At 37.1% G+C, this 24,776-nt stretch overlaps 1 protein-coding gene across 3 annotated transcripts in view; it reads right to left on the reverse strand.

Moving 5' to 3' along the window:
• PLAGL1 (PLAG1 like zinc finger 1) overlaps positions 1-24,776 on the reverse strand; it is a 97,127-nt gene that overhangs the window by 41,054 nt on the left and 31,297 nt on the right. For all 3 annotated transcript variants that reach the window (XM_024747932.1, XM_024747931.1, XM_024747930.1), the window contains exons 2-3: positions 21,276-21,345; positions 4,433-4,474 (exon numbers count right to left, since the gene is read on the reverse strand). The gene's annotated coding sequence lies outside the window, so the exon portion shown is untranslated. The remainder of the gene's footprint in view (positions 1-4,432; positions 4,475-21,275; positions 21,346-24,776) is intronic.

Consider the following 24,776-nt stretch of genomic DNA (forward strand, 5'->3'; position numbering starts at 1 on the left):
CACAGCTCACTGATGGGCTTTTTTCCCCAGGATTTTTGTGTGTGTGTTTTATTTTGTGTAATTTCTATTGCTGTGTCTTCAAGTTCTTGCAATCTTTCTTTCTGCAGTGTCTAGTCCGCTGTTAATCCTATCCAGTGTATTTTTCATCTCAGATGTTTATGTTGTCTCTAGAAGATCAATTTGGGTCGTTTTATAGCTTTCATGTCTTTTCTTAACAAATTTATGCTTCCTCTATTATCTTGAACATACAAAACTTAGTTATACTAATGTTTTTAAATCTTCATTTAGTGAATGTTATTAAAATCTTATTAAATTACTTAAATAAAATGTTTATTAACTTAATATCTTTGTTTATTAAATCTGTTTCATTTCTGAGTCTATTTTTATTGATTGAATTTTCTCTTACTACTGAATTTTCCTGTTTCTTTGCATATCTGGTAAATTTTGATTGAATGCTAGACATTGTGTACTTTACCTTGTTAGGTGCTGGATATTTTGTGTTTCTTTATATATTCTTGAGCTTTGTTCTGAGTTGGAGTTAAGTGACTAGAAACAATTTGACCCTTTTCTTTTCTATTTTAATTTTTTGTCCGCGCCATGCGGCATGTGGGGTCTAACCCGTGCACCCTGCAATGGAACCGTGGAGTCTTAACCACTGGACTGCCAAGGAAGTCCCACAGTGTGACCCTGTAAACCAGAAGTCTGCAAATTATGGTGCACAAGCCAAATCTGGCCCAGAGTCTATTTATGTAAATAAAGTTTTATTAGAATACAGCCACCCCCATTCATTTACATATTGTCTATGACTGCTTTAACATTACAATGGCAGAGCTAAGTAGTTGCAGCAGAGGTCATATTGCCTGTAAAGCCTAAAGTATTTTCCATCTGGCCCTTTACTAAAAAAGTGTTACGATTCCTCTTTAATGGCTTACTTTTAAGATTTTTTTTGTTTTGTTTTTTTTGGCCGCACAGTGCAGCTTGTGGGATCTCAGTTCCCTAATCAGGGATCGAGCCCAGGTCCACAGCAATGAAAACCTGTGTCCTAGTCACTGGACCACAAGGGAATTCCCACTTTTAAGATTTTTTAGGTAGGATCAGGGCAGCCTTTAGTCTAGGGCTAATTTTGCCTCACCACTGAGGCAATACCCTTCTGAGCATTCCATCTAATGCCACTTGTATTACAAAGTTTTTCTACTCTGAATGGTGGGGATGCACACTTCCCAGCCCTACATGAGCTAACCTTCCCTTCCCAGTGGTTTTTCTCCAAGCCTTGGGTAGTTCTCTCGTAAGCACGCACCAATCAGCACTCAGCTGAAGACTCCAAGGGAACTCTCTGAAGATCTCCAGAGCTCTCTTCTCTCTGGTCCTCTGTCTTGCAAATTCTAGCTGCTTCAACCTCCCTGAATTGCCAGTTTAATCACCTCAATTCAGGGTGACTACTGAGCTGTGTCTGGGTTCCCCTCTTACACTGTGGCCTTGGGCACATCATTTGTTTCCTTTATCTCAGGGTTAACTGTCTTATGCCACTTGTCACCCAATGTTTGAAAACCTTTGTTTCAAATATTTTATGGGGCTTTGTTTGTTTGTTTGTTTTGCTAAGGAAGGATAATAAATCCAGTTCCTGTTACTACATCATGACTGGAAGTCATGGTAGAAGTCCCCTCAGTACGATATTCCAATTCCTTACATTTGCATTAATGTTTTATATTTTTAAAGAAGTACTGACAAATCAACACTATCTCATTTCATCCTCTCCACATTGCTAAAGTGTAGAGATCACAAAAAATGCAAAAAATTTTCTGGGGTCACATTACAGAGCAGCTCATGTCTCCTAGTCATTTTCTCTTCCATAAAATATACATAATTTTTTTCAAAATTTACTATATGTAATGACATAAATTATAAAAGACTGTCTTCTCTACAAAGTACACTGTAAAATAATTTATTACTAGTATCTCAAGCTTATAAAACTGAGCAATATCAAATTAAAGGATTAATAGTTACTGAATGTTGCTAATGGCCAGGTCTATCACCTCAATTAATCCTCATGAGCCTCACAACTATTATTATTTCAATTCTATAAAAGACAAACTGTGGCTAAGAAAGCCTCATTAACTTGCTTATAGTGTACTTATTGGAATCACAGCCAGAATTCAAGCCAGGCTACACTTGGTTCTAAAACTTGTGCTAGCCACCATTCTGTCTGCTCTTAATTTATAGCTCTTAAAAAGCACACTTCTGGAACTAAATTCTGATAGAACACTCTAAATTTTCAGTAACAAAATGGCATTAGGAATCATTTACTAAAAATATCAATATCTACTCATTTTTACCAAAGAACTTCTAATCAAACAAGCACTGAAAAGAAAATGAAGTATATTCTCAGAAGAAATTTCAAACCTAGCTTTTCTCCCAGTAATCCTAGAAATACACAGATGATTGAGATTTTAGTTGCTTTTTTCACTTACCTATCTCTGTGGTCACGAGGCAACAAGAGAAGGTTGTATTAGGCAAAGTCAGTAACCACTATACAATCCATTTTCCCTATCCCACTTTCCCATCTTTGTAAACAAAACACACAAAAATTATTACTCTCGTAGAGTTCATCTTCAAGTGAAAGGGAGACAGATAAGTAAAATATATAACAGAAGGTGGTTAAAAAAATAAAGTACTGGGACTTCCCTGGTGGTGCAGTGGTTAAGAATCCGCCTGCCAATGCAGGGGACACGGGTTCGAGCCCTGGTCCGGGAAGATCCCACATGCTGCGGAGCAACTAAGCCCGTGCACCACAACTACTGACCCTGCGCTCTAGAGCCCGCGAGCCACAACTACTGAGCCCACGTGCCACTGCTGAAGCCTGCGTGCCTAGAGCCTGTGCTCTGCAACGAGAAGCCACTGCAAGGAGAAGCCCGCGCACCACAACAAAGAGTAGCCCCTGCTCGCTGCAACTACAGAAAGCCCGCATGCAGCAACGAAGACCCAACGCAGCCAAAAAATAAATAAAAACAAATAAATTTATTTTTAAAATAATAATAAATAAATAAAGTATTGTAGTGATAGGAAGTGCTGGGAGTGTAAGGCAGGAAGAAACAGTGGTAATTTGAAATAAGGTAGTCAGGGAAGGCCTGGATGCGGAGATGACAATTTTGCAAAGATTTAAAGGAGGTAAGGAAGTGAGTCATGTGGCTATTTGTGGGAACAGTAATTGCAAAACCCCAACGTAGGAACAAGAATATTGGTATGGCTAAAGCAGTGAGTGAGGGGGAGCAGTACAAGGTTAGGTTAGATCAGAGGTAATGGGGGCCCATATCATGTAGAAGTTGATAAGCCTCTGTGAAGAGAGGCACCGGAGTCACTGGAGCAGAAAAGTAACATGATCAGACTTAAGAGTTTTAAATAATTTATCTGGCTGCCATTTGGAGAATGGGTTATAGTGGAGAAAGTGTAAAAGCAGGGAAACAAGTTAGGAGGCTATTTTAATAAAAAGATGAAGGCTTTGACCAGTATGGTAGTGGAATACATGGTGAAAAGCAGTCATCTTCTAGATATATTTAAGGCAGAGCTGACAGTATTTCCTGACAGCTGGGTGTATAGGGGATGACAGAAAGAAGAGAGGATGATGGTGCCACAGAGACTATCTGAGCAACTGGAGGAATGTAGTTGCCATTTACTGAGATGAGGAAGACTAAGGAAGAAGAAAGTTTGGTTGGAGTGGAGAGGATTAGCCATTTAATACTGCAAATGTTTTCAGTGATAGAGGGGATAATTTATTTCCCAGGTTAAAAATGTTTGTTCAAATCTATTTCAAATGTTTAGATTTCACTGAATTAAAAAAACTACCATAAAACAGGAGATCTAAATTTTTCTTCAATATGCTACAAGAAAAAGTTACTGAACAGACATATAGCTACTCCAAATGATAAAATGAGAATAAAGTTAAATTCTCCCAATCTGCAATTCTCCCTTCATTTCATCTCATTGCCAGATTTTCACAGATAAACGAAACAGAATTTGTTATACCTCATTAGTCAAACCATTCCCATTAGTGGCTTTCTCCCAGGATGTTGTGTCCCTCTTACCATCTGCCACAAGGATGTTCTAGGTGAAGACTGTGATGTCCAACGGGATGGATGGATGTGCCACCTCAGCTCCACAGATGGCACTTTGCTCCTGCTAATCATAACCCTGATGGGAAGTCACTCCAAAGAAACAGATGGCCCCAGCCCAAGATGTGTAATTCAAACCTTCTCTAAATAACTATCACCTAATGGTATGAGAAAAAGTGAGACTATCTTTAAAATAATATAAGAACCAAATAAAAAGAAGGTTTTGCGCTAATTCTTGTTCAGGTTCCCTAGAAAAATATTCTCATGTAATTAGAAAATATACAAGGTTGGAGGTGAAGGATAAAGAAATTAAAATATCAACTTACAAAAGCCAATGATGACTATGTTGTCAATCAGGCGGGAAAAACCTAAAAACAAAAATAAAAATTATATATTAGTTTTATATAGTAGTTGTGTGTGCATTTTTAATTGTAACGTCATTGAGATAATTCAGATTCACATGAAGTTTAAAGACAGATCTTTAGTATCCTTTACTCAGTTTCCCCAGTGGTAATATTTCACAAAACTGAAGTGCAATGTCACATTCAGTATATGTGTGTATATATATATCATATATATTATACAATATACTGATCTTTTTAAAATAAAATTTATTTATTTAGTTAGTTAGTTATTTTTGGCTGCATTGGGTCTTTGCTGCTGCCTGCAGGCTTTCTCCAGTTGCAGCGAGCAGGGGCTACTCTTCATTGTGGTGCACAGGCTTCTCACTGCAGTGGCTTCTCTTGTTGAGGAGCACAGGCTCTAGGCACGCAGGCTTCAGAAGTTGCAGCATGTGGGCTTCAGTAGTTGTAGCACGCGGGCTCAGTAGTTGTGGCTCACGGGCCCTAGAACATAGGCTCAGTAGTCGTGGTACACGGACTTAGTTGCTCCACAGCATATGGGGTCTTCCCAGACCAGGGCTCGAACCCATGTCCCGTGCACTGGCAGGTGGATTCTTAACCACTGCACCACCAGGGAAGCCCTATATTGGTCTTTTGAGATTTTTCCCAGTTTCATTTTATTTGTGTGTTTATGTTTACTTCTATAGAATTTTATCACCTGCAGGCTCACAGATCCCCCAACAGCCAAGATACTGAATGCCACAAGGATTCCTCATGTCATCCTTTCATAAGTACACCCACCTCCTTCCCCACAACCTCCTTCTGTCCCTAACCCCTTGTATATCTATGTTTAACACTAAAATAATAACATCCGTTTGTGAACAATAAGTATCTTACTCACTGTGTGTTAAGAGTCTACTGTGTGGTTGAATGTCAAATCATGAATAAGGAATTCTATTTTCTGCATTAAAGAGTAAGTTTCAGTTTAAGGAACAAATTCTCTGAAAAGATGTTTGTTCCTCGTTACCTTAACATAGACTACTCACTTCAAAAATCAAAAGGTAAAAGGTAAGCTAAAGTAGTGACTGAACTCATAGATTTCATAGTTTTAATATTTATTTTAAAATATTTTATTCTTTACAGCAGTTTTAGGTTCACAGTAAAAATGATGGGAAGGTGGTTTTCTCGTTGCTGTTTTTTTATTTTGGCTGCGTGGGGTCTTAGTTGCAGCATGCAGGATCTTTAGCTGCAGTACGCGGACTTCTTAGTTGCAGTACGCGGACTTCTTAGTTGCAGCATGCATGCAGGATCTAGTTCCCCGACCAGGGATCGAACCCAGGCCTCCTGCACTGGGAGACAAGAGTCTTATGCACTGGACCACCAGGGAAGTCCCAGGAAGGTGTTCTTAATTTCAAATTCCACTTGTTCATTGGAAACAAGGAAAGCATATATAGGAAAGCAACCGACTTTTGTATAATGAACTTGTATCCTACAATGCTGCTGTAATTCCTTATTGGTTTTGCTACTGAGGTAAGGCTAGCCTCATTGAATGAGTTAAAAAGTAATCCCTCTGCTTCTATCCTTTGAAAGTGATTATAGAGAACCGGCATAATTTCTTCCTTAAATGTTTGGCAGAATTCACCAGTAAAACTATCTGGGCCTGGTGCTTTCTATTTTGGAAGGTAATTATTTACCTGAATTCTTTAATTGAGAAATCCTCTTCAATTGCCTATTTCTTCTTCTGTGTTTTAGCAGATTGTCTTTTAAAGAGTTGATCCATTTCATCCAGGTTACCAAACTTGTGGGCACTTAGTTCATTGTATTCCTTTATTATCCTTTTAATGTCCAAGGGATCTGAAGTGATATCCCTTCATTTCTGATATGAGTAATTTGTATCCTCCCTCTTCTCTTCTTAGTTAGCCTCATTAGAGGCTTATCAATTTTATTGATCTCTTCAATAAAACCAATTTTTGTGTCCTTGCTTTTCTCTATTGATTTCCTATTCTCAATTTCATTGATTTCTGTTCTAATTCTTATTACTTCTTTTCTTCTCCATACCTTAGGATTTAGTTTGCTTTTCTTTATCTAGTTTCCTAAGATGAAAACAGATTGATTCTTCCTTCCTAGCATATGCATTCAATGCTATACATTTCCTTCTAAGCACTGCTTTCTCTGCATCCAACATATTTTGATAAGTTGTTTTCATTTTTATTTAGTTCAAAATATTTTTAAATTTCCCAAGATTTTTTTTGACCTATGTATTATGTGTAAGTTTGTTGTTTAATCTCCATGTATTTTGAGAATTTTCCAGTTGTCTATTATTGACTCTAATTCCATTGTGGTCTGAGAGCAGATATCATATGATTTCTACCCTTTTAACTTTGTTAAGATGTGTTTTATGTGGTCTACCTTGATGAATGTTCCAAGTGAGTTTGAGAAGAATGCCAGTATGCTTGGGTTCAGGTAAGAACCCTCTTCAACGTTGCAGACTGCTGACTTCTCATTGTACTCTCACGTGTCAGGAAAAACAGCTGGCTAGTTCTCTGGCCTCTTCTCATAAGGGCACTAATATCATTCATGAAGGCTCCACCCTCATGATCTAATTACCTCCTGAAGCCCCACCTTCAAATATCATCACATTTGGCATTAGTATTTCAACATGTAAATTTTGGGTGGACATAAACATTCAGTCCATTGTAATGACCTTATATAGAGATAAAGACAATTTAGTCATTTCTGAACCACCTCACTCTCTACAAAATCTCACACCAATAATAGCACGAGCTGGGGGAAAAGCTGGGTAGACTACTGAAAACCTATACAATTTTGTAATCAGAGAGCTAACCAAATAATAACGGGTACCTTGACCTTAACTTGGACAGCCCCAGCAGGCAGCTCAGTGTAACTGAAGAGTGCCTCGGGTAATATCAAAAATGCTCAAAAACAATAGAATGGAAAGGCTACTGCAGGAGAAATGGCGACAAAGAGTTCAGAGATGGGGTCTCACAGCTGGGGAGAGTGACTTCACTCTAACCCTGTCAACTCAGACTCAGCTGGGTTCCAGAGCCTGCACAACTCCAGAATATTCCCTCACTCTATTATTAATTTCCCACTTTCTCTACTATCTTCCAAATGACCTCCCACTCCCCACAGTTGTACATACATCTCTCTGCTAACATCCTCTCCATTATCATCCTCTCCCTTTCTACTAGAGGTACTTCTCCCCAACACACAATCATGCTCTGGTATTTCCCAACCTTTAATAAACAAAACCTTCACTGACCTCGCATTGCCCTCCAGTTCCCACTATGTTTCACAGACTAACTTTCTCAGATTAACTTCACAGAAAACAATTGAAAACAGATAATCCCCATTTCCTCACCTCCTATTCACTTTCCAACCCATTCCCTCGGCTCTTATCTCCACCACTCTATCAAAGGATCCTTATCAAGGTCATCAAAGCAATTCCTATTATCTTCATTTAACAAATCAGGACACTGAAGCTCAAGAGAAATTATTAGGTTGAGATAGTAAAGATACATACCTTCCCTTGAAGATAAGCAAGAGCCTAGGGCTGCCCCAAAGCACTCTTTTCAGGATATTAAACTAAGGACTTTACCTTCCATCTCTTTCCTTCCTTATGTCAACCTCCCTGTACTAAATCTCAGATTTACTTAAAATATCTCATTACGGGGCTTCCCTGGTGGCGCAGTGGCTGAGAATCTGCCTGCCAATGCAGGGGACACGGGTTCGAGCCCTGGTCTGGGAAGATCCCACATGCCGCAGAGCAACTAGGCCCCTGAGCCACAACTACTGAGCCTGCGCGTCTGGAGCTTGTGCTCCACAAGAGAGGCCGCGATAGTGAGAGGCCCGTGCACCGCGATGAAGAGTGGCCCCCCACTCACCGCAACTAGAGAAAGCCCACGCACAGAAACGAAGACCCAACACAGCCAAAAATAAATAAAAATAAAAATTAAAAAAAAAAAAAAATCTCTTTACTTTTCATTAAGAGAGGCCGCGATAGTGAGAGGCCCGTGCACCGCGATGAAGAGTGGCCCCCCACTCACCGCAACTAGAGAAAGCCCACGCACAGAAACGAAGACCCAACACAGCCAAAAATAAATAAAAATAAAAATTAAAAAAAAAAAAAATCTCATTACTTTTCATTATTTTAATTAAGAAAAAGCCTTTGCTTGACGTATGAATATTTTCTGTGTAGGCCACTTGGTCTATATTATATTGATCACAACAACCTGAGAATAGGTGGGTTTATCCCCTTTATACAAATAAGAAAATTTTGGCTCAGAAAGAAAAAATACCTTCCTAATATTGGACAGTTATGAAGTAGCAGAGCTAACATTTGATCTGATCACCCAGATTCTGCTCCCCAGGCTGACTGCCCTTCATGATGGTTAGATCTCACAGTTTCTTAGTTGTTCCCGTTACATGGTAACAGGGTAAGGGCATCACTCAGAGAGATGTGACATAGTCCCAATACCTCCATAAGGTCAGAAAACCTAGGATTGATATAAATTTGCTACGAGCAAAAACATAAGAAACTGATTTATATATTATAATGAGGACTTTATAATAAAAATAATAATTGTCAAGACATTCAACTCAACTTTGGTGATCAGGGCATTTTCCCTTTCTAGCTCTATCTAGGAAGCTAAATTAGTAAGCACGAGAATGGTATAGATTTACGTGCTCATTCATATCTTACTCTCATTTTCTAGGCAACACAGATATTACACTTGCTCAGCACTGTCCTTAAACATGGGCAAGAGTGGTTCACAGCAAACCCTTCCTTCCACAGTGAAAAGTCCAAGTGTCTAAGAGGACATACCCACCCAGGCCCAGACTCCCCTCCTAGACTATGCTCCAGGATCCTGGAACCACGGAATTCTTGTTCAAAGAGCTTCAAGCCTGCCACCAGGGACTGCACAGTCCTTTCACCTAAACCTGTTACTTTTTAGGACAGATCATTCCACTCTATGTGCCACACTAGGCTCAAGAGGTGTCCAAGGGGTGGCTGTTTGTAGGGGTGTGGACATAACCAAATGTGTGCCCTTCATAGTGCAGAATTGGGCCAAGAATGTGAAGAAAAGAGAAGATGGGCCAGCTCTCCCTACACTGCCATGTTCTAAAGGTGCAGAAATCTCAAGACTAAGAATTCCACATTCAAACCTGGTTTTCCAGGTCATTTGAGATCAATTTGTCAAGGAATGGTAGAGTATATTTTTATGGTTAGTTTACTGTCTTAAAACTTTTAACTGTTTAGAGTCACAGTACCAGTCCTTCTGTTTATATTCCTGCTTGGACTTCTCTACCTGCTTATAGTTAGGCAGGGCCATGTGACTAGCTCTGGGCTGCCAACAAACAGTTAATTACTGGCACAAGACCATTTAATATTATCTTTCCTTACCACGTAAATCGAGAAGACCAAGTATTTCAGAAAGCATACAGCTCAAGACAGTGATACATCACAGGCCTAAGTCTGACAGTGTGGATGGAGTAGAGCCTCCTACAAATCCACAATGGATGTTTAGTGTGAACAAGAAAATAAACTGTTCTTCTGTGAAGCCACTGAGGTTTGGGGATGGCTCATTAGCACAGATAACTTTAGCCCATCCTGACTATATAGAAATTGGTACCAGAAGTAGGATGCTTCTCTAGCAAAAACCTAAAACACATGACCATGGTTTTGTGGTCAGGAAGCAGTGAGAAAAATTATCTTAAGAGCTGGAAAGATAGTGGCGTATTTTATACAGTGGTGTATTTGCTAAAGCATTTGCTTCTGGTGCCTTGGGAGGCAGACCGCCTACCTAATGAAACTGCAGCCCTAGAAGACGTAACAAAACAAAACACTGGAAGAGTGCACTGGTTATTGGCTGCATTTGGCAAGGTATTCAAGAAAGAGATGAGCTCAAAAAAGGACTATCCAGTTTTCAAGAAGTGGAGGAATAGAGGATCAGACATTTCAGATTTGCAGTATTAAAAGAACTAACTAGGGCTTCCCTGGTGGCACAGTGGTTGGGAGTCCGCCTGCTTAGGCAGGGGACACGGGTTCGTGCCCCGGTCCGGGAGGATCCCACGTGCAGCGGAGCGGCTGGGCCCGTGAGCCATGGCCGCTGAGCCTGTGCGTCTGGAGCCTGTGCTCCGCGGCGGGAGAGGCCGCAACAGTGACAGGCCCACATATGGCAAAAAAAAAAAAAAAGAACTAAATACTTCTCAACTCCCATACTAACAGTTTAAAGACTTTGAAGGTCATAAGCCTAGGAAAATCTTTTTTTTTAATTAAATTGCCTCAGGGCAATGATAGATAATGTATCCACTAAGTCATTTATATGGATAAAAAGACTGAGGAAGAAGATGAGATTAAGGGTAAAGATTTCCGAAAGAAGCAAGCCAGTCCCAAAGTAACTTTCTTTGGGTCAAGAAAGAGAGCTACAGGAATGAGAAAGCAAATCAAGGCAGCAAATCTAAGAACCATATCTCAAAACAAAAGAAAAAAAATAGGGATGTATTTACTAGCACATAGAAATCATTGGAAACAGATAAGAAAAATTCTAGATTTTGGAGAGAATTATGCTGCCAAAGAACCAGCTTATCAACTGAAGTCTTAAAATGATACTTTGGTTCCCAACCTTCTATTTGGAGGAAGTGGGCAGAAAGAGTTGCTCAGTTCCCAAGTACAGCAAATTCTTTACTCTCCACTTCATATGTGGCTAAGGAAGAGAAAAGAAAAGAAAGAACCCTCCAAAGGGAAGATCCAGGCCTCTTAAAAAAATGAACGAGAAGGTAGAATCAGGCCCTAATTAAGAAATATTTGTTCCCCTACGTGTCATGATACCTGTCATGAGGGATTTCAAAATTGCTATGGACCAGTGACTCCAGTGTATCTTCCAGGTTTCCCTTTTCCAATCTACTTTGGATATGTGGCACAGGCAAACAATAAACTAATACTTTTCATTGTGTTAAACCATTGAGCTTTTGGAGTCATTTGTTCTATAGCATAACCTAGCCTCTCCTGAGTGATACACAAGGCTCCTTAGTGTAATCCAAACAAGTTAGTTAAATGCTCTTAATGGACAGTGGTATCAAATGCTGCCAATCAGAGGACCAACTTTACCATATTCTACATCTCAATGTAGATGTTGGGTGACCCAACAGTCTTTTCTGTCATCAAATCTTTCTCACTTGGTCATGTTAAAAATGCCACCAAATCTCTTGTGGAAAAAAACGTACCCAGTAGATACATTCTTTCTTCAATTATGTAAATAGCATTTATAAGCTATAGCTATCAAATCCTGTTCTTCCTTTCTGATCTAAAAAGAGATTGTGCTCTTGCGCTTTAGATTTCTGCTCATATCAAATTCCTTCTATTATGTTGATTTTTTACTAGTTCTAGGATGCCTCACTATTGCCACTATATACTGTCTGTGTTTTTACCACAGTCACCTGCTTTTAACAGATTTATGATCTCCTTTTCATTTGGAAAACTTTTCTATATATTTCACTTCATTTCCTACTTAAAAACAGGGATCTGAAAGTGACAGTTCAGGAGGAACCATTATACATCTGTCCATGCACCAAAAAGGGAGGTCAGACGCTGTCTTTACTAGAATTAGCTCTACATTAGCTGTTCCTAAATCTTCCACAAAGATTTTATGTAGTCTCGGATCCTATTTGGCCAGTGAAGTCTGACGTTTCCGATTTAAAAACAACACATATGTAATTCAGGTAATTCCATATCTTCCCAGGCAAGATATGGAAAAGACTACATCACTTTCTCTACCTGTGAAAACAATTACAGGAATAGGGATACTGGCTTCTAAACAGCTAAGAGCTTCCAACATAAGATTCATGGAATAAACACGGACTTCAACATATACAACCTTTGATCAATCTTCTTCTTCAAAATCTTGCAACCTCATGGACCAACAAGTTTCTTCTTCCTCTTTCTTATTTTAACTGAAGCAAGCATAAGAGCGGGCAGGGAATTTAGGTGATTATAAGATATTTTGAATTGCCAACCTAATAGAGGAAATCAAACGTTCCTTCTTTTACACACACACAAGATACCATCTACTCTAATTTTTAAAAATCTGAGTAACATGTTTATGCTTTAAAACTAGAATGCTTTCCATCATCTACTCCTCCGACATTGTGGGGAAAAAAACTGAGATTAACTGAAACAGGTAAGTCACTACAAAACAAAACAAAAATTCCTAAAGTGTACTGGCGAAATTTATAATCTACAACATCCAAAGACGGATCTGTATTATCTTAATAATCCCAGAAAGGTATCAGAAAAATCAACAATTTTCCTATATACTGTAGATTTTTAAAATGTCACAGTGAATGATGTTCTACATCACATCCTCTGAGAATATGAACATCTTTCCCCAGATGTTTAAAAACAATTCTCTAGATTGCAGTTTTAAATATCTCTTTGATGTGACATGGTATTATCCCTAAAACATATGACACTGACTTCATGCTTCACAGAAGTACAGACAGATTTAACACAACAGCTCTACTTCACACAAGCTCTCAAAATCTCCAGCAGGAGCTAAACTAAACTAATTGCATTATGAAAACTCTGGTTATTCTTTTTTTTTTTTTTTTGTGGTACGCGGGCCTCTCACTGTTGTGGCCTCTCCCGTTGTGGAGCACAGGCTCCGGACGTGCAGGCCCAGCAGCCATGGCCCACGGGCCCAGCCGCTCCGCGGCATGTGGGATCTTCCTGGACTGGGGCACGAACCTGTGTCCCCTGTATCGGCAGGCGGACTCTCAACCAACTGCGCCACCAGGGAAGCCCGAAAACTCTGGTTATTCTTATGAAATATATGGCAGAGAGTGAAAGCAGCATGAACACTAAAGCAGCTTATATTCAGTCCCAATATTTTACTGCTGCATGCATTTCTAGAAAACCCATTGTTACGAACTGAATTGTGCCCCCCAATATTCATATGTTGAAGCCCCCAATGTGACTGTATTTGAAGATGGAGCCTTTAGAAAGATAATTAAGGTTAAATGAGGTTGAGGATGAAGCCTTAATCCAATAGCATTGGTGACCTTAGTAGAAGACAAAGAGACACCAAAGACCACTCTCTCTCCGTGCACACACCCAGTGCATAGAGGAAAGGCCGTGTGAAGACACAGCAAGAAGGCAGCCACCTCCAAGTGAGGAAGAGAGCCTCATAAGAAACCAAATTTGCTAGCACCTTGACCTTGGACTTCCAGACTCCAGAACTCTGAGTACATTTATGTTGTTTAAGCCACCCAACCTGTGGTATTTTGTTATGGCAGCCCAAGCAAACTAATACATCTACCCTTCTAGGATATTTCAGAGTATTTTCCCCCAGGAATGAAAAAAGGAAGGACACTTAACACTGGGTGGGTCCAAGCCTTAATTGTCAAACAGAGACCTTTTGTTTCAAGGTCTAGCAATACTAAATATTTCCTATGAAATGAAAAATCTGCATCTACTAACTGCATTAGTGGTAACCAACAGTAAAATTACCTGGAATCTAGGGGGCTTCCCTGGTGGCACAGTGGTTGAGAGTCTGCCTGCCAATGCAGGGGATACGGGTTCGAGCCCTGGTCTGGGAAGATCCCACATGTCGCGGAGCAACTGGGCCCATGAGCCACAACTACTGAGCCTGCGCATCTGGAGCCTGTGCCCCGCAACAAGAGAGGCCGCGATAGTGAGAGGCCCACGCACCACAATGAAGAGTGGCTCCCACTCGCTGCAACTAGAGAAAGCCCTCGCACAGAAACGAAGACCCAACACAGCCAAAAATAAATAAATAAATAAACGTATTAAAAAAAATTACCTGGAATCTAGACCTCCAGTCTCTTTTCCAAAATATAAAGGATGAGAGATGTTTAGGAGCTAACCAAGACCAAAAGATGTTTCATTTGGTCTCCCTCCCATCATAGTCCACTCTATTGTAAGACCTGGGGAGCCACATCTTTCTTTAGATTTTCTTGATTTAGGATTTCATTACCTCCCAACTGCCATGATGGCAACAGTGCCACATAAAGAAGAAACACCGGTAATTTGAGAGGAACTTTAACTAAAGATCCGAACATTGGTCTCACTAAGAAGTAGGTAACCCCGTCACTACTTGGTACTCTTCCTGTTAAGTGGATCTGGGAAAGTCTTCTATCACAGGGCTATATGTATGATTATGAGGCTGCCATTAGAGGTAGCTGAGAGTTAATCAAATATCAAGCACTTACAAAGTGCATACAAATAGAAGCTATGGCAACGACAGCCAATTCTCCCCGATATCCATTCTTCCCTTATTCCTTTGTAATATAATCTCTGAATTTTAAAAGGGCAGCTATACTGAAAAAAGTGAACCTTGACCCTTATCTCACATCATAACAAAAATCTGAGATAGATCATAGAATGGATCACAGACCTAAATGTGAATGGAAAATGAATACCTTCATGACTGTGGAACAGACAAAGATTTCTAAAGCAGGATACAAAACACAGTAACTATTTGAAAAATTGATAAACTGGATTTGGTTAAGAACCATTCCTGAAAAAAACATCACTAAAAGAGAAAACAGAAAAGTCAGACTGAGAAGCTATTTGCAATATACACATCCAACAAACGACATTTTCCAGAATACAAAGAATTCCTACAAATCAATAAGATGACAAACAACCCAATAAAAATGTGTGAAAGACTTAAACAAGTACTGCTCCAAAAAATATCTGTTTTTACCTTACCAAATTAGCCAAGATACACGTGAAAAGGTGCTCAACATTATTAATAATGAAGGAAATGCAAGTGAAAACCATGAGACAGCATCTCACATCCACCAGAGGGCTTAATATGAAAAATAATAATATCAAGTGCTGGCGAAAATGTGGAACTACAGTTGTAACTCTCACTGCTACCAGGAGTGTCCATTTATTCACTCACTGTTGGTAAACTGTTCGGCAGAATTCACTGAAACTAAATACACGGCTGTTCTGTGACTTAATTCTAGTCTTACATATGTTCCCAAGCGAAATACTACAAATGTCCACCAAAACATCTGTGTATGACTATTCATAGCAGCTTTACTTATAATAGCCAAAATCAGAACACACCCACACATCTATTAACAGAATGAATAAACAAATTGTGGTATATTGATAGAATGGAATGCTAATCAGAAAAAATATATATGAGAAAGAAAGAATAACCTATACATGCATCAGCATGGATAAATTTCAAAACAATTATGCTGAATGAAAGAAGTCAGACATGAAGAAGTATATACTACTTGGTTACCCTTAAAGTTCAAGAACAGACAAAACTAATCTAGAGTGACGGGAATCAAAAGAGTGTTACTTCTGGGGAGGTCCTGGCTAGGAGGTGCGTGAGAGAATTTGCTTTTTCTGGATGGATGTAATATTGTCTATCTTCATGCAGTAATTATACAGGTAGTATGTTTTTAGAAAAATCATCAAGCTGTTTATTTAAGATTGGCACACTTTATATGCTCTCCCCACACCCATGTATTTTACATCTCAATAGAAAAAGTACTTCACAAAAGACAAGCAGACTATTTTTACCTAGTAAAAGTTATTAAGCAAATGCAAAATATTCTTCTTCAAAATAAAACAAATTGTGCTTAAGTTTCTATTTCACTTACCCCCAAAATAAGCTAAAATTAGATTATCGAACCTTATTCATTAGTATCAATGGAAACTTGGAAGGAAAATCCAAAGAAAATAGGAGTACATCAGTTAGTCCACAGCAACTAACTTAGTCACTGAAACGATGACTCCAAGTAGCATATTGGTAATGTAAGTGAAGCAATTTCAATGATGTGTTTCACCAAAAATACATCTGTTTAATAACTTTATTTAACTATTTATTTTTAGTACCAAGGTGGGATGATATACAAGAAATCGCAAGAGCTTTTGAATCAGACAGACCAGCTTTGCCACTTACTAACTATACTGGTGTTGGGCAAGTTTCTTAATCTCTTTGATACTGAGTTTCTTCACAACTTAAAAGAGAGACAATAACACTTTGCAAAATTGTAGCACGATTACAGCAGGTATTTAAGAGTGGTAGCTATTTAGCAATAGCTCTTTGTATGCAAAGTACCATGGCAAGTACTGGAACCCCATCTCTAAGAACCTGACCAACTGGAAGTGACATTTAGATATAAAGATTGGTGATGAAGGAAATATTTTAACAAGGGCTATAGATTACAAATTACAGGGTTCCTATCTAGCTAGTAGGATTGTGGAGTGAGTATTCTCTGAACAGAGCCTAGAAGATTTTTGGGAAATTCACTTAAGACAGAGGAAATGGCATGAACAAGCATAGCCTGCCAAGAGCATTTCCTGGCAAGAAAAAGCACAGCCTCAAAAACGGTGCACTGACTTCAGGTTCTAATGAGTAGTTAAGACCACTTGTGCCACTGGACTAATTCTGAGGAGTAAGACTATAAGGCTAGTAAAGCCACTTGGGACTAGATAGAAAAATGACCACTGTCAGGTTAAGAAGTCAAGGACCTGTTTTCTCAAATCCTGGGATGCCACTGAAGGATTCTGTCCAGGGAAATGACCCCAGTGGTCATTACACATGATAGGAAGGGAAGGAAAATCTCAATATGTGTGTAAATAGCATAGAACGATAAGGACCTAATCCAAGATGCTGAGAGGAGTGGAAAAAACAAAGATATTAGAATTCAATTTTATCAACTTCTTAAAAAGTAACAGAAATTGAGTTTCCCTGAATGATTCAAGTAGGCCTAACTTCAACTTTTAAAATGATCTTGACTGTCCCATAAGCTCCCCCAAGAGCAAAAACCGTATCCCAAACTAGAAAAACACATTGCCTAGCACAGTGAAAGTGCTCAATACATACTGTTGGCAAATGAATCCTTTTAAATATTCCAAACATTGAAACCTCTACGATAATACAATGTTCAAGGTAAAACATGTAGGAAAGTTAAAAATCATTTTTCCTTCCTGCTGAGTGGCCATTTTTCACAATATATGCCAAGTTTTGAATTTGCTCAATTTAATATTTAAAAAGATTCATTTGCAAAAGCTATCTCTATCTCTAGCTTTACCAAAAGAGTCAGATAGAAATTGCTCTAGAAAGTTAGGAATGTTGCCACCTCAGTTGCTAAGCCCTTGTGTAATTTATATATATATATTTTTAGGAATCTATCATTCATTGTGTCCTTTGCTGTGGCAAAAGAACACCTGCTGTATGACTCATGAATATTACATGAAAAAAATTAAAGAGTAAATTAAATCCAGGTCATATATGTAAGTTTTATCCAAGAGTACAAGATGATTTCATAATAAGATAACTTGTATAATTATTAAAATAATTAAAATAACTTACCACATTAAGAAATAAAGAAAAAAATGAGTACTTCCTAGGCACTAAGCACAATTCTTAGCCCTTTCTACATATTAGTTCTTTTAATCCTCTCAGCAACCTTCTATGGTAGACACTTGTTATCTACATTTTATAGATGAGAAATTTGAAATATAGGGAAGTTAAGTAATTGTCCAATATTACACTGTAGCAAGGAAGGGGCAGAACTAGGAACCGAACTCAGGCAGGCTGGTTCCCGAGTCAGAATTCCAGTTAATAAACATAGAAAGAATAAAAGAAGTGGAAATCACCACTAGAATACTACAATAATAACTACTACAGGCAAGGTCAGTTGAATGCTAAAATTAATGAGCAAAACTTTAAGGAGAAACAGGACATTTGCACAACCTCAAAATAAATCCCTCAGAATATTTATTAACTATTATGGTAGTTTTAATATATACTCACAAATCATTTGATATTTTTCCCTCTCCTTCCCTTGAATGTGAAAAACGAAAAACAGAACTGTTACAATGGATAAGTCTGGCAGACACTACCTAAACTGTGTAATCAAGGTTAATGTGTTGATATGGATATCATGTGCCCCCAGATATGATGCAATGACACAACATCTCTGTGGTATTCTTCCTTCAAAGTCCATAACCTCAGTCTAATTGTGAGAAAACATCAGACAAACTCAAATTGAGGGACACTGTATAAAATACATGGCCATTACTCTTCAAAAGTGGCAAGGTATTGAAAAACAAGAAAAGACTTAAAAACTGTCACGGATTAGAGTAGATTACGTGACAAGGAAATGTAATGTGGTATATGGATTATGTCCTGGAACAGAAAAAGAACATTGGTGGGAAAACTGGGGAAATCTGAATAAAGTCTATAGTTAATAGTATTGCGCCAATGTTAATTTCTTAATTTTGACAAATGCATCATGGTTATGTAAAATGTTAACATTAGAGGAAGCTAGGTGAAGCATATATAGGAACACTCTATACTACCTTTGCAACTCTTTTGTAAATCTAAAATTATTTCATAATTAAAAGTTTTAAATTTTGATACACACTTGTGAAAACAAATTTCAGTAAACCAGAAATAGAAAAATTTCTCCATCTGGTAAAGAGCATCTACAAAAAATGTACAGTAAACATCATCCTTAAAAGTGAAATATTCTCCCTTAAGATCAGGAAAAAGTAAGGATGTCCATTTTAACACTTCTGTTAAATACTGTTCCAGTGTTTCCAGCCAGTGCAATAAGGCAAGAAAAAAAATGAACAGAAATTAGAAAGACAAATTTAATCTTTTTTTTTTAACAGATGACATGATTGTAGCTTTAGAAAGATCTACAAACTACCAGAACTGAAAAGTGAATTTAGCACAGTCACTAAATACAAGCTCAATATACAAAAATCAATTACATTTCTATATACTAGCAAGATGGTTGGAAAATAAAATTGAAAAAAAGATACCATTTACAATAGTATCAAAAAACTCAAGTGGCTAGAAATAAATTTAATAGTGTGTAAGTCCTCCACAGTGAAAAACATAAAACAGTGCTAAGAATAACTGAAGAACTTATTCAATTAAGAGATTTACCATGTTCATAAATTGGACGATTCTATTAAGATGTCCATTCTCCTAAAGTTGTTCTACAGAGTCAATGCAATCCCAATCAAAAGTCTGGTAGACTTTTTCTTTAAATAGATGTTGACAAGCTCATTCTAAAATGTGCATGGAAATGCACAGCACTTAAATAGCTAAAACAATCCTTAAGAAGACCAAAACTGGAGGGTTTACAGTACTATATGTCAAGACTTAGTATAAACTATGGTAATTAAGAAAGTGCAGTACTGATGAAAGAATTGATAAATAGTTTAAGTGGAACAGATTAGAGTCCAGAACAGACCCAAATATATGATCATTCATTTTTAACAAAGGTCCCACTGCAATTCAATGGAAAAAGTAAAATCTTTTCAATAAATGTGTAGAGTAGCTAGATGACCACCTGGAAAATAAATACTGGCCCCTGCCTCACAAAATCAACTGTAGATAAATCAAAGACCCAATTGTGAGGACTAAAACTATAAGGCTTCTGATGGAAAACAATAAGCAAATGTCTTCAGGACCTTGATGGAGGACAACAATGAAGGTGGAAAAGAATTCTGTGGGCAGGGTACAAAAAAGCACTAACCTTCCACCCTCCACCCCCCACCCCAAAAAAAACACTGATAGACTGGACTTCATAAAAACAAATCTGTTCATCCAAAGTCATCATTAACAGACTAAGCAAGCAAATTCAGACAGGTAGAAAATACTTGCAAACATGTATCTGATAAAGGTTTCCTATTCAAAATACATAAGGAACTAAAAATCACTAACAAAAAGATAGCCTAATTTTAAAAAGTGGCCAAAAGATTTACACAGGCACTTCATAAGAGAAATCTGAATGGCCAAAAAAGATATAAAAGGATGTTCAACATTATTAATATTCATGGAAATGCAATCAACTTACCCAAAGACCATCAATTCAGCTCCTTGGTATATATCCAAGAGATATGAGTATATACATTCACCAATGGCAGTTTCAAGAACATATATAGCGATTTTATTTATAATGGCCAAAACCTGAAAACAACTCCCATGCTTATCAACAAGAAAAAAGGATAAATTGTGGTATATCCTTATAATGCAATACTATAGAAGATACATCACTAACCTTTTTCTGTAAAGGGTCATATAATATATAGATCAGGCTTTTTTTTTTTTTTTAGATCAGGCTTTATAGGCCATATGGTCTCTGTTATAACTACCCAACTCTGCTGAATGGACATGGCTATATACAATAAAATTTCATATATGAAAATATGTTATGGGCTGGAATTGGCCCACAGTTTGTCATCCCTTGCAACTTATACATGCAATGTGCATGAACAAAAGAAAAGAAATATAGAAAGAATAAACTATATGATTCCATTTATATGAAGTTCAAGAACCCGTGAAAATAATCTATGGTGATAGAAGTGAGGAGAATAGTTGACTAGGGGAGAGGAATGGCTCTATGGATAGAGACAGGAGGGAACTTTTGCAGGTATGAAAATGTTCTGTTTCTTTATCTGGGTGGTGATCACACAGGCATATACATATGTAAATTTCATCAAGCCATACATTTTATTCTTATGTCTTCATTGTTTTTAAATTATAGTTCAATTTGAAGAAGAAAACAAAAATTAGACAAAGACGAGAATACAGATCTGAAGAAATTATCTACAATTCAACAAGGTCAAAAATATGTATAATATATAAAAGCGAGATTGAAAGACATGGACGACAGAATGACAAAGTCTAACAGAAGTCTAATCAGAGTTCTTAAAGGAAAGAATGGGAAAAATGGAGGACAAGCAACACTGAAAGACATAAAAGATAAAACTTTCGAGAACTGATGAAAAACAAACCTTAGAGACAGGAACACAATAAATCCAGGATAAATGAAATATCCACATCTAGACACGCTCTGTCATAAAACTGTAGAAAACAAAAGAAAGAGAAGATCTTAAAATCAGGCAAAAAAAAAAAAAAAAAAAAAAGACAAATTACCAACCAATAACAGTTATTTGAACTAATTCTAACATTGAAAGTAGAAGTCAATGGAATGTCACCTCCAAAGGGCTGAGAAAGATACTGCCAACCTGGAACTATATGTCTAACAAAATCATCATTCAAGAATGAATGCAAAATAAAGACATTTTCAGATAACATTTGCCATCAACAGTCCCTTAATAAACGAGCTTGTAAAATATATATTTGAGGAAGAAGAAAAGAAAGATCTGAGATGCAAGGAGGAATGACAAAGAATTCATGAAAAGAAAAAACAGTGATGTCAAATTTATAGGAAAAAAAATCAAAATGGAACTAAACTCTGGAAGACAACAACATTTAAGCTGGGAGATTAACTGGTGTCAAGGCAACTCATACTTCTTGAATTATTCAAAACAAGAATTTGAAAAAAAAACAAGAATTAATAAACTTTATACTAAGTTAGTATATTAAAATTTTTAAAGAAACCACTAAAAGAAATAAATTTGTAACCTTTATACTAGTCAAGAGGAAGGAAAATGGAATAAGAAAAAAACCAAAAGGTGGCAAAGAAGAGGAAAAAACCAGTAAGACAGGATAAAAACAACCCTAAAAGGTAATGCTAACTTTCATCCTAAATATATCAGTAATTACACTAAACTTAATTGGACTGAGAGACCCAGTTAAAGGACAAACTGTCAGAGTGGATTAGAAAAAACTATGAGGTTTTACCTATTTGAAAGAAATATTCTAAGCAAATGCTAACTAAGGGAAAGGTGTGACTAGGAGATTATAAAACAAAATGGATTTTAAGGTTAACAGGCATTTGGGTGAGGAGGCGTCACTATAGAATGACAAAAGGTCCAATGCACAGAGAAGAAAGAGCAATTCCAACCTTGTATGTACTTTCAACTTTTATAAAGCAAAGTTGACAGAACTATAAGAAGAAATTGAGAAAATTCATTATTTTACTGTGATATTTTTATTACACCAATCTCAGTAATTGACAGATCAAAGAAACCAAAAAATTGGTAAGGTTAAAAAAGATTTGAACCTCACAGTATTTATGCTTGATCTAAGACATATACCTACCTTGCCCCAAAAGTCTGTGAATATATATTCTTCTCAATCATTCAAGGAGCAGTTGAAAAGCTAACCATGAGGCTGTAAAGCAATTCTTAAATTTCAAAGAATCGGTAGCATAGAACCCTCATTTGCTGACTACACTGCAAGTTAAAAAATCAATAACAAAAGGATAACTCATAAAACTTTCCACATTTGGAACTAGAAAATACTTCTAAAAATCTCAGAGGATAAGAAAAAAAATTATAATGAAAAAAATTTTTAATTCTTAGAACTGAAAAATATACTACATATAAAACAAAAGAAAATAAAAATTGGTAGTATTTGCAGAAAGAGACAAATCAATGACCAGAGTACAGAATCCAGAAATGAGCCCAAGCATTTCTGGGAATATATATATGACAGAGGTGGCACTGCAAATCTCTGGTACTGGGACAATTACCACATGGGAAAAAGCAAACACATTAATCTTGATCTCATTGCATAAATAAAATATGTTCACCTATATATACATGTCAGGCAAATTAAAGAACTAAATGTAAAAAATGCAAACTTTAAGAAAAAGTTTTCAAAATATATTTCCTTAATAGTAAGGAACATCTTAAGACACAAAAGCACAAAGAAAATATTGCCTGCAGTTTATATAACCAACAAAGGGTTTATACCTTGAACAATGTTTTCTGATAGAAATTTCTGCAATGATGCAAATATTGTTATATAATATAGCACAATATAAAATAATACAGCATAATAAAATATAAGAGCCACTAGTCACATGCAGCTACTGAGCACTTGAAATGTGGCCTAGAGTGACTGAGGAACTGAAATTGTTGAAGTAAATATAACAGCATGTTGGGTTAGCATTTTAAACTCCTTGACGAAGGTCAGTGAAGGTCTGTTATGTTTTATATACTTTTCGGTAATTAATTTTTTTATAAAGAATTTGATTTTAGCTTATATTCTATATGAAACAATTTCAATTTTGTAAAAAATGCGTAAAAGTCGCTTTTCAGAAAGCAAGCGCAGTAAAATGTTCACAGTATTATCTGTGAGTGATTTTTATTTTCTTCTAAATATTAAAAAAAATTATTAAAGATTTAAAAAAAAATTTAATGAACACTGATGCATCCACAACAGAGTTTTGATATTATTTAAATTCCCTAGGTACCTCTTCCTGATCATGACTTTTCTTGTTTTTAAAGAAAAGCTGGACAGCTTCAGGTTTCTTCATTTTGTGACACCCATATTTTAATATACTTTGGGGGAAATTTAATATACAGACATTATATGTAGCATTTAACAGAGAGTTATAAAGCAAACACCCATGTCACCACTGCCCAGGTCAGGAGATAAAGGCATTTTCAGCATCCCAAAACCTTGCAGTGTGTCCCTTCACATTCATATTCCCCCTCTTCATCCCCAGGAGGTGACCACTAACTTGATTTTTATGGTATTAATTTCTTTACAATTTTTCTTTACTATTTTTAATGCCTACACATGCACCCCTAACAACAGCTTTATTTCACCAGGTTCTGGATTTCACATAGATGATAGTCTTCAGCAACTTGTTGTTTTTTGTTTTTTTTTTTGTTTTGGCTCAACATTATTGAGACGCATTTGTGTTAAGACACAAAACTTCATTCACCACTGTACTGGGTGGGTTCCATTTTATGACTGCAGTATAATTTATCTTCCTCCTTCAGATGAACATGAAGGTCGCTTCCAGCTTTGGGGTTTTACAAATAACACTATAGTAAACCCTCTTGTACACGTCTGCTTTTGTATATGTATGAAAATTTATCTAGGGCAGTGGCTTTCAAACTTTTTTGACCATGACTCATACTGAGGAATGACGTTTTACATCATGACACACATCTGTGTGTGTATAAAACTGAGGGAAAAAAAGAAAAGTTTCATGAAGCAAATACCCTATGACCTGAGACACATTCTGATATTTTCTATTCTGTTAGTTCGTGTTTTACAAATTCTGATCCTTATCCACTTAACTGATTTCACGACCCACTAAATGGGCTTCAAGCTTTGAAAAACATCATGCTACAGGATAAATACCCAGGAGTGGAACTGCTAGGACGTGCAGCACGGACGTCGGATGTTGTCAACTTTTCTAGATCCTTAACTTTAAGTAAATGTTCTTATCTAATTTACCACTCTATAACTTTAGAGCTAAAAACTGTGAAACATCAGCTCGTTTTATCTTTTCCTTTGGTCGTTAAACAGTATTAATCACTTACCATGTGCTAAGTATCCACTGGGCTCCGAGCGAGACTGATGGGTTA

This window comes from Neophocaena asiaeorientalis, unplaced genomic scaffold (assembly GCF_003031525.2).
Source record: "Neophocaena asiaeorientalis asiaeorientalis breed wild unplaced genomic scaffold, Neophocaena_asiaeorientalis_V1.1 scaffold123, whole genome shotgun sequence".
NCBI classification, from domain to species: domain Eukaryota; kingdom Metazoa; phylum Chordata; class Mammalia; order Artiodactyla; family Phocoenidae; genus Neophocaena; species Neophocaena asiaeorientalis.